Raw genomic sequence first — 19,476 nt, forward strand, 5'->3', positions numbered from 1 at the left:
ACCGATGTTTTATACGATTTACCGAAAATACGAATTTATCGAAAAAATGCTAATTATATCTCTTTTATTGTAAAACCGCAAGGAAATGACTAAATCCAGATTTAACCCTGCCATGGGAAAGAGGAGCCTTTTCCCTATCCATTAGGGCTGCCCCCGACTAAGGATTTGGATGGTCGACTATGATTGGCAAAAATGTGCCGTTAGTCGACTACTGGTCGACAAAAAAACAAAAACAAAAAAAAGTATAATATTTAAAAAAAGATTATTTAAATTTTTAAATTTAATTTTTTTATTTATCATTCCATTTGGGCTGTGGGGGTGCTTAATGTCTGAAGGAGTCGACTGAAGGCTTCTTGTCCTCTGCAAAAGCATGCAATTGGTCCACTGATGGATACATCTTGATATTTGTCTAGTCTAGTGTGTTCATTAGATGGGTGAAATCCTCTTTCAGTGCCTCTGTGCCTGTTTTCGTAGGCAGTTAATCTCTGGTATGCGTGCCATTAGCGTTAGCCAAGCTTCTAGGCCTCTTTTCTTTTGGAAAGAATGATTAAAAAAAAGGTATAATAATAATAATTTTTATTTTTTTTATTATATTCGACTAAGAGGTTGGCCAGTCGACTACGGCTCCTTTCGACCAATTAGTCGACTAATTGACTAATAGGGGTCAGCCCTACTATCCATAGATGTATGATTTGGCCATAATAAGGTCAAGGTCAAGTTCAAGGTCAAATATGAATTTATAATTAAAATCGATTATCATTTATTACTGGAAATACATACCCCCAGGTCCCTAGATGTTCTTAGATACCAAGAACATGCAAATTGGCCTTGTAGAAGTGGAGCAATCTTCCATTTACTTAGGCATGTACCTTTAGGCGAGATTTCTGAAAATAGGGCTTCAATTCTAAAAATTACAGGAAGCCAGTATAGAGTAGCTAAGACAGGACTAATGTGTTCCCTCCTTTTGGTATTAGTTAGTAGCTAATTAGTTAGTTACTAGCTGCAGAGTTTTGAATGAGCTGGAGTCTTTCAGCCGTTTTCTTGGGGAGACAAGTGAATAGTGCATTGCATCCTTCATCCATCTGTTAATTGCTGCGAGGCAGTTGGTAATGGCGTTTATGACTGTTGCATCATTTGGTTCAGCGGATATGTACAATTGTGTATCATCCGCATAGCTGTGGAAATCTATACCATACTCTCTGATGTGATGTCGCCGAGTGGTAGCATATAGAGAGAAAAGAGTAATGGATCTAAACAGCTGCCTTGTGCAACCCTGTAGCGGCTTTCATATTTCTCTGATGTATGGCCTCCTAGACTAATATAAAACATCCTTCTGTTGAGTTGAGTCTGAGGTCACTAATTACCTTTGTGAGTGCAGTTTCCGTACTGTGGTATCTTCTGAAACCTGACTGAAAGACTTCTAAGATGTTGTTTCTGAAGAAGGTGTGTTCACACCGAAACGTCATGATTGCAGGCTGCCAATACATTTGGAAAAACCTGGAGTGCCTGCCTAGACATTGTTTCCCTATTTTTATGTATGATATGGTTACAGCACCCAGTGTCAAGTCTAGTGAGGTGAGCGCGTTCTACTACCTTTTCCCACTAAGCAGATGCAATCTAAGTTTTTTTTTATATATTTTTTTTAATCAGATCATTAACTAAAAAGGTTTTATTATTATTATTATTATTATTATTATTATTATTATTATTATTATTATTATTATTATTATTATTATTATTATTATTATTATTATTATTATTATTATTATTATTATTATTATTATTATTATTATTATTATTATTATTATTATTATTATTATTATTATTATTATTATTATTATTATTATTATTATTATTATTATTATTATTATTATTATTATATTATTATTATTATTATTATTATTATTATTAATATGATTATTTATTTATTATTCCAAACCAAACTAACCATTGGCAGAAATGAGCCGACAGTCGACTATTAGTCGACTATAAAAAAAAGAAAATTAGAAGGAAAAAAAAGTATAATTTTTTTTGTTTGGGATCATTCCATTTGGGCTGTGGGGGTGCTTAATGTCTGAAGGATTCGACGGAAGGCTTCTTGTCCTCTGCAAAAGCATGCAATTGGTCCACTGATGGATACATCTTGATATTTGTCTGACTCTATTAGTAGTGTGTTCATTTTAAAATCCTCTTTCAGTGCCTCTGTGCCTGTTTTCTTAGGCAGTTAGCCTCTGGTATGCGTGCCATTAGCGTTAGCCACGCTTCTAGGCCTATTTCCTTTTGGAAAGAATGATAAAAAAAAATTATAAAAGAAAAGAAAAAGAAAATAATTGTTTTTATAATATATATATATATTTTGCATTTGACTAAGTCGACTACGGCTCCTTTCGATCGATTAGTCGACTATTCGACTAATAGGGGTCAGCCCTACCGTAATGACTTCACATGGGAAGAAGTTCAACTACAGCAGAAGAAATATAGTAGTTTGGTTCATTAAAGTTACTTGGAAAAAGTACTTCAAGCTAATTTATGAAACAAAAAATTAGAACACTAAATGGTGATATGATTGTAAAAGACAATTGAAAGTCAGAACGGAGTACTCTAATACTCTTCACTCTAATAATTGCTAGAATGTAAACTTTGTTCATGCACCACTTGTTTATCTTGAACTGGAACAGCAACTGATATTTGGTAAACGTGATATACAAGAAAACACATCGGTTGAACTAATGATTGATAGTATTAAACTAGAAAGGGTATTTGAGAATACATTTCTGGGTGTAATAATAGACCACAAACTCAACTGGAAACCTCAAGTCAAATATGTCAGGACAAAATTGGCACGGAGTGTTGGAGTTTTAAGTAAGATAAGACACATTCTAAACAAAAAAACACTGTATACACTGTACTGTACGCTCTTCCTTCCATATATGAACTACTGAGGTGTGGGGTAATACCTACAAAAGCACTCTACAACCAATATGCAAATGCAATACGAATAGTCAACAATGTAAGATATTATGAACACACCAATAACTTATTTATAAAGCTACAAACATTGAAATGTATGGACCTAGTTGATTTCAAAACTGCTCTCATTGTATACAAAGCCAGATATAAATGAATCCCAGGCAACATTCAAAGATGGTTCAGAGACAGTGAAGGAGAATATAACTTAAAGGAAAACTCCAACATTTTGGGAAATTAGCTTATTTGCCATCTACCCTGGAGTTAGACAAGAAGATACATACCTTTTTTCTTCTCTATGCATGCAGTAGGAGTAGGAAGCCGCGCACCGTTAGCCTAGCTTAGCGTCAGTCACTGGAAGTAGGTTCCTTCATTAGCCTAGTTCCCAACGTCTTCCTACTCCTACTGCATGCACAGAGAAGAAAAAGGTATGCATCTTCTTGTCTAACTCCAGGGTTCCCAAAATGTTGGAGTGTTAAGATACATACCTTTTTCTTCTCTGTGCATGCAGTAGGAGTAGGAAGACGTGCACCGTTAGCCTAGCTTAGCGTCAGTCACTGGAAGTAGGTTCCTCCATTAGCCTAGTTCCCAACGTCTTCCTACTTCTACTGCATGCACAGAGAAGAAAAAGGTATGCATCTTCTTGTCTAACTCCAGGGTAGATGGCAAATAAGCTAATTTCCCAAAATGTTGTAGTTTTCCTTTAAGAGGGAGAGGGAATCTTAAACAAACAATGGTACACACTACGCTGAAAAGCATGTGCATATCCGTCTGTGTAGTGAAGTTGTGGAATAACTTACCTGAATACATCAAAATGAGTAAACATATTGTACAATTTAAAAAGCAGCTTAAAAAATACACATTAGGGAAATATAGAAATGAGTAATGCGGATAAACAAAGTTATGTTATATTGTGTTATGTAGTGTTGTATTGTATTTACTGCAGTCAAGCGACTCAAGTTTCTTCATTTTGTACTATAAGTAAAAGTATATTATATAATGTATTATACTAAATTATGTTATATCAAGTCAAATTGATGGAAGAAAATATTTAAATGTAAGGGGGTAGGGATCAATAAGCTTAGCTTCCCTCTACTCCTTTTTTGAACATGTGTTTATAATTTATTTTTCATTATGATTGTTCTGTTTGACGGAGCTTGATATTGTGATTTGTTTGGAGGAATGTGGAGAATACATGTTCAAAAATTAACTTTTTCATTCATTCAACTGCCATGAACATGGTCTTGTCTGTCAGCGCTGTTGTTGGAGCAGAATGAGAACCAGCTGAAGCTGGTTGGACTGCTTGGGAGGCGCTGCGTGAACCAGGGAGGTCTGTCTCATTGTTGGTGGGGCTTGGATTGGGTACTGATTCACTCCTCCCCTCCCCTTCTCTAGCCTATTGTGGGAAGGGTTCGAATACAATGCTGTAATATTCCGAAGAAGACACAGTTGTGTCGAAATGTCAGTTAATGTTTTGCACCTTATGAATGTCTTTCTAAGATGGTCCAGTACTTTCCTTTTGATATAAATATATAATTCATTTGTTTCTAATCCGACAGCCAGAATTGTAGTTCCAGTAGTTAACTATGCCAACAAAATGTAAAATAAAAAAAAATAAACTGACTAATAAAATCACTACGAATTTAAATGTAGTTGAACTACTAGCTGCAAAATGTAAATTTTGCAAAAACACTGCAAAATGTAGTACAACTACATGTTTAATGACATGTAATGAAACTACTCCTTTTAGTATACTGTACCCTGATACTAGTAAATATATATGATATTGTTATGTAGGTGCGTGTGTGTGTGTGTGTGTGTGTGTGTGTGTGTGTGTGCAGAGGGTGACAAATTATCTGTCTGAATTTCCTCAACAGACAATGACATCACAGAACTTCTATAACCTGTTAAATTTATTTGATACTATAAAACAAACATACACACACACGCTCATGCACATTAACACACAAAGACACACGCACACACTAACATACACACATGCACAGCACAAGTAATTCATACATACAGACATTTTTCTGTCTCTCTCTCTCTCTCTCTCTCTCTCTCTCTCTCTCTCTCTCTCTCTCTCTCTCTCTCTCTCTCTCTCTCTCTCTCTCTCTCTCTCTCTCTCTCACCTGTAGTAGTAGCAGCAGTACAGTGTTGGTTAGTGTGTTATCTCTCATCATAAAGCAGACCAGACCACAGACCAGAGGCCACTATAACCAATAGGACACCAGACCAAGTCATCAGCCAATTGGAACAGGAGTCAGCAGGATAACTTTAACCCTTTCTTTACCATTATCTATTGTATACATTTCAGGTTATCTACTTTATACTGTATGCACCTATATCTAATCATCTATTTATTATATATATAACAAGCTATTATCATGTATCATATTTAGTATATTGTATTTATATCATATATAAATATTATACATAATAGCTTTGAGACTTTGAGCTCTGAGCCTTGACTTTGAGCCTTCATCCTATTTTCATACCAGCGCTCGTATTCCTATGATTTTTTGTTCTTAGCTCTATTTTATTTAAATTTTTAAATGTTCTTACGTACTTTAGATACTATTGCTACCATGCATGTATGTATGCATATGTCTTTCATTACATGTACATATACATACCAATTATTCGCTTCTATTCTCCATCCATCTATCATCCATAGCAACACTATAATATCACTGACATCCTGATGGGGGGATCCCCTTTGAACAGCCCCTCTGAGGTGTCTCTCCTCCACGGCGCCTGTGGTGTTTACTTTTCCTTATTGCTAGGTTTTTTAGGGAGTCGTTCCTCACCTTCATCTGGGGGTGTTGCATTATGTGGAGTTTATGGTGGTTTATTTATTTATATAAACAAAAAATCATATAATAGATATATAATAAATTAATGATCTTATTACTTTATTAATCCTCTTGCGAAACAGGTCATAGCAGCACAGGGGGGGGGGGGGGGGGGTACAGGCAGGGTAATATAAATGGTAGTAAGATATATGAGATTAAAATATAAGAATAAAAGGTAAATAACTAAATAATGTTATAGTCTATAGCCCAGTCCATGTTATAGTCTGTAGTGCTTCCAACAGTTCATATTATACAGTCTGTGTTGTAGTGTATAGCACTCAACGGCACACAAGGGCATGATTAAGCCATTAAGGAGTCACCATGTCTTAATAATGGTAATAACGTCTTAATAATGGTAATGTAATAATATTCACATGAACACCAAGTGATTGCACCATTATTGAAAGTAACAACTCATGTGTAATATATAAATACAATAACAAAACCTCCTTAACCCAATGTGATCTATCTATCTATCTATCTATCTATCTATCTATCTATCTATCTATCTATCTATCTATCTATCTATCTATCTATCTATCTATCTATCTATCTATCTATCTATCTATCTATCTATCTATCTATCTATCTATCTATCTATCTATCTATCTATCTATCCATCTATCTACCTACCTACCTACCTACCTACCTGTCTGTCTGTCTGTCTCTCTGTGCTTCCATGTGTCATGGTGTGTACAGAAGTGAACACCTACATGCAGACACACACACACACACACACACACACGCACACACACACACACACACACACACACACACACACACACACGCACACACACACACACAGCCTTGAGGCAAGTGCGCAGCCAGGGACCGTCTCTAAAAAGTGCAACACCGAAAAGAGACACTACAAAAAGATTCAATAACTTCACTGTCATACAGTGTATAGTGTCACCAAAATCACTGCACACATCATCAGTGGTATCCTATTATATTATAGTGTTATACTGCAACACTTAGATTTGGATTTTTTTTTCTTTCATAATTCTGGGGATTTTGTATAGGAAAAAACATTAAATATCTTCACTCTTATAGAGTTTAGTGTCACCAAACTCACTGCACACATCAATATTATCTTACTGGTTATCCTCTTGACTAGCTCGTAGAGGGGGTGGGGGAGGGATTCTCCAGGATAGCAGCCAGCTTCCTACTCATCCCCCTCTCTGCCATCACCTATAGTCTGACCAGCTCGACTCCCACCACAGAGCTCAGCTTGTTCAGTTTGTTGGTGTCCCTTGAGTTGATGTAGCCCCCCCAGCATAGAAGAGGACGCTGGCCACTACAGACTAGAATGACTGCAGCAGTGACACATTGAAGGACCGGCCCACAGCAAAAAGACCAGTGTTGAATTAACTCCCTGAACTCTTTTTCAGGGTTTATATAGCTCCTTCCCTATTTTCACCACCATAAAGTGCCTGTATACACCACTTTAGTTTAGTGCCGAAATAGTTATTGGAAAGGAGTTACGTTATTGGAGAAAAGGAGCTGCGTTGACATTATATCTTTGTTTTCTCTCTCACTATTTTTAGAGGAAATACAGCGATAATGTCTTCGCCACCGGAGTGTCTAGAAGATGATAATCATTCTGACCTCCACCGGCGCTTCACATTAGGGACTCGCGTCGCTGAGCAATCCCCGCCGGCATTGCCTCCGGCTCTGCAGCTGGACACTTTGCTTGGGAGGCGATCGGCCGTGTGAGGGCTGACGGCCTCTCTGGGCGGGTGATGTTTTTTGTGACGCGGGCGCCAGGTGTGTCAGTTGTGGGGGGACAACTACACAGCTTACAAAGGTCGGCTCCAGGCTAGGATCCTTTTCGCTGCCCCTTAGCGGCGTGGAGGGGGTTCTAGTCTGATGCCCCACGATAACATTAGCTCCTCCTCAAGTGAAGTTGTAGCTTTGTTTTCCTGGGACCGTGATTCAGAATCTGCGGCCGGGTCTCTGGACAAACGGATACCCTCTGTCGCCGTGCTGGCCCCGCTTTTCAAGATGAAAAACACCCGGTGCGAGGGAGGTGAGCTTGGTGTTCGTTATGAGAATATCTCCAAGCTCAGGTCGGCTACTTTCTGGGGGGAAAATGCCGGGTCGGTCCGGGCTTTGCGGGGATTGATGTCGTGGATGTGTGTGTCATATGTATGCCACTACGACTTGCCCATAACAGTGACGTGCTTGGTCCATACTGTGTTGTACCTTGCACCTGTGTTAGGGGGCCTGGTCCTTCTCCATTGTTTCACTCCTCCCTCCTGCGTGATTACCAAACCAAGCCGCATTTCTCGGAGACGCTCTCTGATTGGCCGACGCCTGTTTCTACACTGGTTAAGCTTAGGCACTCTTCGAAGTTGGTTACGGTTAGAGTTTGTCTTAGAGCGTGACGGCAAGTTCTTTCGACGGTTAAGCTTAGGCACTCTTTCGAAGTTGGTTAAGGTTAGAGTTTGTCTTAGAGCATGGCGATAGAACGCCAGGTAGTTTGCAGGCTGTTTGAAGTGGAAATGGGCAAAGACACAGCTCGTCACGGATTGGGCAAACGCGTCAGTGGCCAATCAGAGAGCGTCAGTCAGTGCCAATCAGAGAGCGTCTCCGAGAAATGCGGCTTGGTTTGGTAATCACGCCTCCCTCCCCCTGCTGGGCAGGGATGGGAGGGGGCTGTCGAGGTGGTTGATGTCAAACCCTCTAGGCATCCCTGTGTAGGTCCCGGTCCGCCAGGCCCAGGTCCGGACTTGTTCCCGTCGATCTGTTGGCCTGGGTTAACCCTTTGAAAACTGAAATACTTTGTTTCTAGGTTTTTCTTGGTGGGTTAAGGGAACAACCGCCTCCTGTTAACACAATCCCGCCCGACCACGGATAAATCCGTGTTTCGAACCACGGACATGTCCGTGGCAAGGTTGTTTTGGTTTTTATTCCATTGTAATAACCTACTCGATGTCACCGAGCTGCACTGCAGATCTACCCTCCTCTTCGAATTTTGAAAAGTGCATTACCGGCCAGATCCTCTTAGGGGCGCTGTCTCGATAATGCAGTGTGCCCTGTGGCAGAACGGTGCACTATTTTTTTTTACTTTCAATTTAGTTTCCAGTTAGCTGGATTCTGGATGTGCAGCCTGTAGCTTGGAATACGTTTTGGGATGCGGATTTCAGTGTGCAGTAAAGGAATATAATCATCAGCCAATGGACATATCGATCTACCAGATGGCGATCGATAACTGGGAAATGCTTTGGGGGATCCAACTGGCCCACGGTAAGATCTTTTTCACGTAAATTACATGCTGATCAGACCTTGTTATGATAGCCATCCACCCGATCAGCGTATGTGGCTACTGAGGCTAACACGGTTATTGGTAATCAATCATCAGAAACAACGTCCCCCCCCCCCCCCCCCCTTTCATGCATTCATGGTGGACCATCATACCGATCATATGCAGTTTGAGTTTTAACTGTAGCTTCTGTATATCCGAAATGCCATTGGATTTAACGTTAGTAGCTTAGCAGCCTTTATCTCGCCTTCCAGGAAATATCCAAGCCGAAATCCCTTATAACGCTATTCAAGACGCTATAAAATGAGAACGTATTGATGAAAAAATTATTTCTTTAAGCCATTTTGAAGGGACGGTTTATGGTGTCAATTGACAATGAGAATGGACAGATAGCAATACTATAAAGCATAGATTTAGCTCTACAAACAGCCCCACGGACTATGCAAGTCTGTTTAGAAATGCTGGCCGTTTAGAGTGATTTTAGACGCATCCAAGTGGCCGTGAAAGTGTTAAACTAAACATAGGGAGGTGGTTGGTTCACCGGTGTGTTGGTAGCAGAGTCGACTCTCGGGTTGAGGCCGTGCCTGACCCTGTCTGCCCGAGAGTGTGCCCCCGCATCTTTCATGACGTCTGCCAATTGTGTCGGCCTCTCCTTTGAACCTCGACCCCGCTGGAGGGGTCGGGTTTGTTGAGGTCATGACATGGTGCACAGCATACCGAACACCCCTTCCGCCGGGTACAGTTCTTACAGTAGACCCTTTAGGTGCCTGTCTAGTCCGCAATGCTCCAGGCACAGGTCGAGTTCTGGCCTGTTGCCTGGATTGAGGGATCAACCCCCTTGGGGGTTGTCTCCCCGGCGCGCCATCTGGCCCCACAGTATTGTGGGGGGCTAGCCTCTTGGGGCTTACGGCCATGCCAACCTGGACACGCCCAATCTCGTCAGATCTCGGAAACTAAGCAGGTTCGGCCCTGGTAGTTCTTGGATGGGGGACCCCCTGGGAATACCAGGTGCAGTAAGCTGGAGTGCTTCAGGGCGGCGTGCCAAAGGGGGGAAGGGCCTACTCCGATACGCTGGCGTGCCAAAGGGGGGAAGGCCCTGTCCGATACGCTGGCGATGTGGGGGGTGGTGTCATCAGTGACCGTCTGGTGGGGTCCCGATGCTACGGCATCGTTGACCTCACCGGGCCCCCTTTTTCGGGGGGTCCTGGCCCTCAGGCTGTTCCTGGGGCTGGGTCCTCCGTGCTCCGCTGCTACGGCCTTGCCACGGGGTTGGTTTCTTGACCTTGAACCCGTGATGTTGGGGACTGTGACGGGGGTGTTTTACTTCCCGTCCGTTCCCTGGTGGCATGTGGGATGCGCGCCTGAGCAGTCGCGGGTCCTTCTGTGTGAAGGTAAGTCCCACGATCTGCTCACCCTGTGCGTTTGAGGTGCTAAACCCTCTTCGCACAGTCGGATCCGATTCCCTCCCGTCCCCCTCTAGGGGGGTCCGGGGGCTCGGGTCCTCCCCGGTTCTGATGGTTGTGGCAACTTGTGGGGGGCCTCAGCGGGTACATCTGTCGAGCTCCGCTCTGCTCAGCTCCTGTGTTCCACTAGAGAGCAGAGCGTAAGCTATACGATAATATTACATACGGTTATCCTATAACCATAGTTATATGAGTATAGTGAGCGCTCTGCTCTGACTCACTGAGGACCCCGTGGTCTTCGCCTTCGGTGGTGAAAGACTTGGGAAGGAGCTGTTGGTGTGGCCACGACCCGCTTATGTAGAAGAGCGGATGTGGGTGTGGCCAGGCGGATGGGTGTGTACATGTGGAGAAAACGTATTCATTGTTAGATTGGATAAAGGGATAGTTCCACTAGAGAGCAGAGCGCTCGCTATACTCATAAAACTATGGTTATAGGATAACCGTATGTTCCTTCTTTTTTTTTTGTCCACTTTTTCTCCCATTTTCAATTTTTCTCCCATCCCCAATTTCGTATCATCCATTTCAACCCTCCCCTGTCTCGAACGCTGTTTCATGCCTCCCACAAGCCGGCTGCAATGTGGACTAAGTCATACATTGCACGAGTCCCCTCCGATACTCGAGGTAACAGCAGTCGCATCTTTTCACCTGCGCGGCGCGATCTCTCAGCGTCAGGGGTCTGGGCTTTGGAGGGGCCCCGCCCCCATCGCTTCCTGATTCTACTGCGCAGGCACACCAACCGACCTGTAGGAGTCGCTGTCCACAATGCCCGATCCCCACCCATCAGTTTCCCTCCCCCTAATACTGCCAATGTGTATTAGTGTGGACGACCAGCTAAACTGAAAGCAATGTGGAGCGCTGGGCTCGAACAGGCGAACCTGTTCGAGCCCAGTCTCCTGTATTCGTGGTGAGCGCCTTGCCCACTGCACCACGTAGCCGCCCCGTATGTTCCTTCTTTAACTCCAAAACAGAGTTAAAGTAACACTAAGGGGATTAGACAAATAACACTGCTCCGAGTAAAAATGTTACTATTTGGGAGTGTTAATTGCACTCCCTAAAGTGTCAAGTTATCAACTTTGAATTTTTTTTTAGATGTATTTTATATACGTATATATTAATTATAAGAATGAATTTCAAGTGGGCGGCTAAGTGGCGCAGTGGGCAAGGCGCTCACCACTAACGCAGGAGATGCTGGGTTCGAGCCCAGCTCTCGGCGTTGCTTCCGGCTTGGCTGGTCGTTCATACTAATACAATTGGCAGTATTAGGGGGTGGGAAAAGCCGGTGGGTGGGGATCGGACGTTGTGGACAGCGACTCCTACAGGTCGGTTGGTGCGCCTGTACAGCAGAATCAGGAAGTATCGGGGGCAGCGTGAGCTTCCCACGCGTTACTCCTCGCCACTGAGAGATCGCGCTGTGCAGGTGAAAAGATGCGACGGCTGCCTCCTCGTGTACCGGAAGGGACACGTGATGCAAGGCTTCGTCCACATTGCAGCCGCCCAGTGGGAGGCATGGTCTAACAACGTTCGAGACAGGGGAGGGTAGAATTGGATAATACGAAATTGGGATGGGAGAAAAATAGAAAATGGGGAGAAAAGTAGGAAAAAAAAAGAATGAATTCCATAAACAAAATAATTTTCAAAAATACTTTTTTTGAAGATTTTTGATGATTTTCGGGGGCTTTTTTTGTATTTCGGGGGCACCGCATTTTTTTCAGGAAAATTAACAGTACACTTTTTTTTACAGTCTTCGTCCCTATGTTTGATAACGTAATGTTAATGTCTCCATATATAAGGCTCCACGCTAACCTTTTTCCCAATGAGCACATGTGCTCCTAAATAAAATTTAAATAAATAAAATCTAAATAAAGATTTAGGAGCACACAAAGACATTTAGGAGCACAGTGAAAATTGTTCAAGTAACAGAGTTTATTAACAAACTATTTATTACATGCATATTATACTGTGCGTGTGCATACTAAGGGCTAAACATCTGTGCAAATAGCACATACCACCAAAATCACAAATTGGCCCATGCCTACTAACGCGCCGAAACAGTACCTCATTGCGCAAATGGAAACGCTCCCACTGTCCATATAACTTGTGTAGGTTTACTTCTTGCAACAGTGCTTTGGTAGGTGGGGTCCCGCTGGCCACCGCCCGCCGTACTGGCCCCAGTTCGGGATCTTCTGCTTGGAGTTGCCATAACTCGTCCCAGCTATATCCGCTGTTTCCCTTCTGGGCCACTATTTGCCTTGCGACGACCGCCGGAACCCCCGACGGATCGGTCCGCTCCTCGGGGCCCAGGCGAGCATGGACTTCTTCCGCCGGGATCACTAGGAAGCCCTCCTTCGGGCCCACCTCGTCCGTCTGCCTTGCGACGATCGCTGGGACGTCCGGCGAGTCGGTCTGTTTCTCAGGGACCAGCCGAGTACGGACTTCTTCCGCTGTGATCGCTAGAAAGTCTCTTTCCGTGTCCACTACTTCCGGTTCTTGTCTCATCGGAATGCGTGACAAGGCATCGGCATTTTGGTTGAGTCGACCGGGTTTGTAATGTACTACAAAGTCATATTCGGCTAACTGCGCAACCCAGCACTGCTCCACCGCCCCCAGGTTGGCTGTGTCCAGGTGCCGCAAAGGGTTGTGGTCGGTGACCACGGTGAATTGGGAGTAGAGCAGGAGGTCCCGGAATTTCTCTGTGATCGCCCACTTCAGGGCGAGAAGCTCCAGCTTGAACGCGCTGTAGTTTTGCAGAGCTAGTCTCCATGTCACGAGTCACGGTGCACATATGCGGTGGTTTGTCCACCAAAAAAGCGCCAAAAGATAGAAAAGAAACTAGCAGAGCCAGACCTGTTCAACTCCCCTGTAGACGGTGGGCCGAAGGTTGCTAGAGGCTTCCGTTAGTGAAATGATTGATCTGGTTTTAGAGAGTATATGTTATTGTAATATGAACTACATAATATACTATAATAACACATTTCCGTTTGTTGGCAATGGTTTTTGGGTCATATCTTTATGAAAATTAATGTGTTGATAAGCAAAAAACTACCTACGTTTGTGAAAAGGGGCGTTGCTGCGGAACCAATCAAAACGCGTTACAACGTCAGGTGACTTGATTTCTCCCAATGACATTCCTCAAGCTCCGGAACTAGGAAGTAAATGTTGCGACTCGTCTGTTGTCAACAGTGGATTTAGCTCTGCATCGGTAAGCTCTCAATTCATATACATTACTATTGAAATGCATTTTTACTTAACTTTACAGCATTATTCAAACGTGATAGGAAGTTATGAGTCATCAGCAGTTTATATGCAGTCCGTTTTGACTTCCGATTACACATTGGAAAATGTTGTAGCCAGCTCACATAGACTAACGTTACGTTAGCATTTTAACTTTCTCAGATAGCAATCTAACATTACGTTAGTGTAAATCAAACAACTCTAACCCAATACTAATAATAGTAACTTGTTTCACATTCTTGCTGTGTGTTACACTATGGTATAGCGGTCTGTGTTGTTGCCAGGGGCGGAGCTAGGGGGTGGCTACCTGGGCTCAAGCCCCGGATGTATTCTGAAAAGCCCCGAATCTATTTAAGAAAAAAAATAATAATAAAATAAAATAAAAAAATTATTTTTATTTTTATTTTTTTTATTTTTTTACAATTCATCATTGTTACATGAAAATATGTTTGCACCAGATTTAGCAGAAGCTAATTTCCATCTGTGGTCTATCCAGCTGCTAACTGTATTTGAGTGAGTTAAGTCTTGGTGTTATGGTAGACTCAGACCTAAGCTTTAAATCACAATCAACAAGTTGACAAAAACTTAATTCTTCCACCTTAGAAACATAGCTAAAGTACGGCCATTTATAAATCAAAAGGACGCTGAAAACCAGATCCATGCCTTTATCTCAAGCCAACTCGACTACTGTAATGCACTCCTTACCGGCCTCCCGAAAAAATACGATGATAACTATTTTATTGCAATGCACTATTGCATTATTTTATTCTATTTTACTAACTATTTTATTGCACTGCACTATTTTACTTTGTATCAGTGAATCATAGACGCCTGGCCATAAGAGCATTCGGAGCATCTCTGCTCTCCCACTATTGAACTTGGGGGAGCAAAGGTATGATCTTGCTCCACCACTTTTTGATTATATGAAAAATATGATATATCCCCCCCCAATATATAAATCTAACCATAACTACGTTATGGTTAACTGAGTTTTATAGTGAAAAGAGCAGCTTTATTGGTCAAGATTGAAGGCTCTATATTGCAGGAAATTGCATGTACAGGTTCATTAAATTCAAAAAAAATCTGTCGTGGAGGGGGTCGTGCCGGACCGCCTCCAAACCACCCCTTGCCTGCCCCCAAAAAAAAAAAAAAAAAAAAAATACAAAAAACAAAAAAAAATACAAAAAAAAAAAAAAAAAGGGGGGGCCCATCTGGGCTAAGCCCCGGATCTCCTACAATCCTAAATCCGCCCCTGGTTGTTGCCTGTGACGTTAGAAGTTTGAGGTGACGTTGTCACAACCGTTACATATGTACAAAATATACTGTCTCATAAATATACTCTTCCAATATATAAATATACATATAAATATATTGTTTTAGATGCTGTTGTCACTATGAATTACAAATGGGGGGCCCTGATGTAAACAAGACAAACGTCTTTCTCTGGTCTGCATCCCCTTAACAATAGTTTGATATTGGATGGTCCATGTGCTGTTATTTACTGTCTATCTGTATGTCATGTATGTAATATGTTATGATGAATTGAAAATGGTGGACCCTGATGTAAACACGATGAAAGTCTTTCTCTGGTCTGCATCCCATTAACAATTGTGTGTATTGAGCTGTACTGTACCCATTCTGCAATCTGTTAATATGATGAATAACGTTATCTATTGTAGTAACAATGTTCCAAAATGTATTGATTGTTTTTCTGTTTCCCCAGATGCTCAACCCTGGACCACACGACAGATATATTCTAGGCCTAATCTAACCCTAGCCTGAGGGTTCTATAGTAATCATGCAAGCTCAAAGATTGAGCTCTTGAGGTGACTGGCCCTGCTCTATATCAAGAACCATTATCAGAGTGGCAACTGCAGGACCTGTATTTCCCAAAACAATGAATATCATGATTGAATGAGAGGCCATGGTAAACAGCACAGTGAATAAACAATGTGCAGTCCCCTTATATATATATATATATATATATATATATATATATTGTTCTGGATAGAAGTGGGGCCAGGCTAATCTGCAAGAGCTCAACTTTTGAACAAGGATGGTCATCCTCTCACATAAGCTGTCCGGGGACGACTCACACAGCTCTCTACTCTCTGGGCCCTGGACTGGACACCCCTCCACTGTACTAGTTACACATTACACACATACAAATGACAATAACACTATGCAACAACCATCAAATGCACTCACAGCACACACATCCACACGCACACACTCACTTTAAACAAACAACTCACTGCAGCACCCACTTTAGAACACCTAAACACACTTTATATTTATTGGCAAAGACTTTGCACTACAACCCATACCTCATTACACCTTACCGTAAATTGTACCTAAATTGTACCTCATCCCATTTCTGCATTGTACTGTATAGTATATTGTATTGTAACTCAGTTACTTTTCCACTCTGCATTGTACATTGTATGTATATATTGAACACTTGTCTACGTACTTGACTTTTATTTTATACGTATCTATTTTTATCTAGCACAATCTCTGGAGCAAAACAGAAAGAAGCATTTTATATAAAAGTATTCTGTACTTCTGTATGACAACTAATAAAGAAACTTGAACATCAAAAAATCAACATTCTGTTCTCTATTCCAGGCTAGATCTGACCTTGACTCATGTTACAGGATTAATACACATTTTCTTACACCCATATTGCTAGTTTTCACCTGAAGGGCAAATTACAGGGCCAGTCCAGTAAAAAAATACATTAATCATGTATCATTGTTTAAAATAAATTGCATTTTGGTACAAACCTTTTGTGGTGTTTGTCAACTTTGCCTTCCTGCGGGCTATGTTATGTATATTAGCAAATTGCATATAGCATTCTCTTTTGTAGCATTCATTCTGTGTTTATTGTGTCATACTGGGGAATAATATTAATATTATTATGTCCTATTGGGGACATAATTTTTAATTCTGAGCAATTCAATCGTTTTTTTTATAGAGAGGACGTCTGACATTGATTGAAAATGGTTAACAGATTGCAGAATGGGTACAATACAGTACAGCTCAATACACACAATTGTTATGGGGATGCAGACCAGAGAAAGACTTTCGTGAGAGACCAACAAAGTGAGGTAATACATTTCGAATCAAATTGTGGTCGGTTAGATCTAACGTTAATATCACGTTATCCATCTAATGGCTAGCAAGCTCACCTGATGTCGGTATGGCTTAATACGGTGCGAAATACAATCTTATAGTAAGAAACAAAACACAAGTTGAACATAGTTTTGAACGTTTTATTACAATAGTATTTAGGTCGGATAGATCTAACGTTAATATCACGTTAACCATCTAAAGCTCATCTGTGACGTCGGTATGGGTTAATACAGTGCGAAATACAATCTTATAGTAACAAAACAATACACAAATTGAACATAGTTTTGAACGTTTTATTACAATACTATTTACTGTCTCATGTTGCAATGTATAATCCAGCTAGCGTTCCAGTCAGATCCATTCTGTTGTTCTTGTTGACAATTTTGGGGTCCCTATTTCCCATTTCTGTATCCTGATTGGTTTATCAGCTAGAGGTGTCCAAAGATATGCATGAGCAAACATTTAATTTAAATGTAAGATTACGAAAACTGATGACCACCAGACGGCTGGCCAACAAACGTATTTTGACTCAACATAATAACTAGATATCACACACAAATAGTGTAGTCTCCCAACATGGATCAATCAAGTTCACTTTAGACAGACTCGGCCTGCCATCTACTGGTGCCACAGCCAGCAGAGAAGCCTGTTTACTTTCACTTTCAAACCAGCTGCAGCCTGAGAACTGGAGTGTGAGGGGCTGTAACACTAAAGATGGCGGCAACGACAAAGCATTGCTGCAAAATAAACATACATCTGTTTAAAAAAAAATTATATCGGCGTTGCCACCAGCTTGGCTGGCCGTTCACACTAATACAATTGGCAGTATTAATTGGCAGTACTAATACAATTGGCAGGGAAGCTGGCGGGTGGGAAGCTGGCGGGTGGGAATCTGGCATTGTGGACAGCGACGCCTACAGGTCAGGTCTCGGCGCTTGCTAAGCGGGGCAGGACTTGGTGGAGATAGCGTGCCCTCCCACGCGTTACACTTCACCAATGAGAGTCCTTGCTGCCAAGTGAAAAGACGTCACTGGCTGTCGGCGCACGTCTCGGAGGAAGCGTGCGACCGACTCAGGACGCCCTTATAATAATAATAATTTAGGACCTGCTCCGAGGTCATCAATTGGCACACATGCGATGCATGCATGCAATTCGTATCTGCGATTAACCCATCCCGTCGTCCTTCCCCCCCAAGGGCAGCCGGGAGCAGACAGGCGCAACGTGAGCCGCGCCAGGGGACCAATCCAAGTGCTCCTGTCCGTCTTCGTCAAGGACGCCACAGCGTTAGCGATCTTGTTGTTGTGCATGTTTTTCCATTGGGTTTATCTTATCGGGGGGGAAACCCTTGCGAGCACGGGGAGAACATGCAAACTCCACACAGAAAGGCCTGGGAGATACCCCACCTGGGTAACTGGCATCATGGAAACCTGGTCCCCAAGCGGGATTCGAACCCTGGACCTTCTTGCTGTGAGGCGACAGTGTTAACCACTACACCACCGTGCCGCTACACCGTGCCCTTGTACCGACTCATAGGAGAACATGCATACAGCAGCCAGGTAGGGGAGGGGGGGGAATTGGCACAACGACTAATTGGGACAGGGAGAAAATCAGAGAAATCAGAAGAAAAAAAAATATATATATATATATATATATATTTTTTTAATACTTATAACAATATCGATAATTATGGATATCGCGTGATATGATATTGTTATCCATATCATTATCGCAATATCATTTTTGGCCACATCGCCCAGCCCTACAAGAGGATATAGTGTGTCGTGGATTTCGACTGGTCATAGAATGCTTAAGGCAAACAGAATAGACCCAAGATAGGCCTGATGAGTGTGTGTAAATGTCAGACCACAACAGGTTCTCGCCCGGCATTAAAGCAAACAGTAACATGGTCAGACAAGAATCAAGTAATCAAATGAAGCAAGGAGATAAGGCTCTGAATACTCACGATGGTTGGTTTATTTGAAAAAGAAGGTTTACATCCATGGAGGGACTCTCAGTTTGGCAGTCACGGTACATGAACACAGGTTTGCCAGAGCGAAAAGCAAACAAAAGCATAGTGTGTTACGTTATAAGCATAGCTAATATAGACGTATCATTGGTGCGTTTTAGTTTTGGGAGGATAATTTCTGATTGGGTTGGGCTTTATATGGTCATTTGGAAGCGGTGCTTTTGAAGCGGTGCAAACGGGGCCCCTCGCAGGAACACTGCAGCCTTGGTGGTGTAGCTACTTCATCAAGCCTGCGTATGAATCCTGATTATGATGAATGCCTGCAGTGTTTTAACAGTCTTGTAGCGAGCATGACTTCACGACCGACCTTGGTGTCTGGGAGAAATTAGGAGAACTATGAAATTACACTCACATTTCCCCCCTTTGTGCCATTCTTGGCACACACCTTGGTAATAATCAATATCACCAAACTACAGTCTCAAGTACTAGGTAGAACAATAAATCAATCATCAATACATCATAATTTCATACTTGGCAGAAAGTAGCATGATAATTCTAAGCATTAATATCACTAAACCACAGTCTTAAGAC

Source organism: Notolepis coatsorum (genome assembly GCF_963971535.1).
Source record: "Notolepis coatsorum genome assembly, chromosome: 15".
Classification (NCBI taxonomy): Eukaryota; Metazoa; Chordata; class Actinopteri; order Aulopiformes; family Paralepididae; genus Notolepis; species Notolepis coatsorum.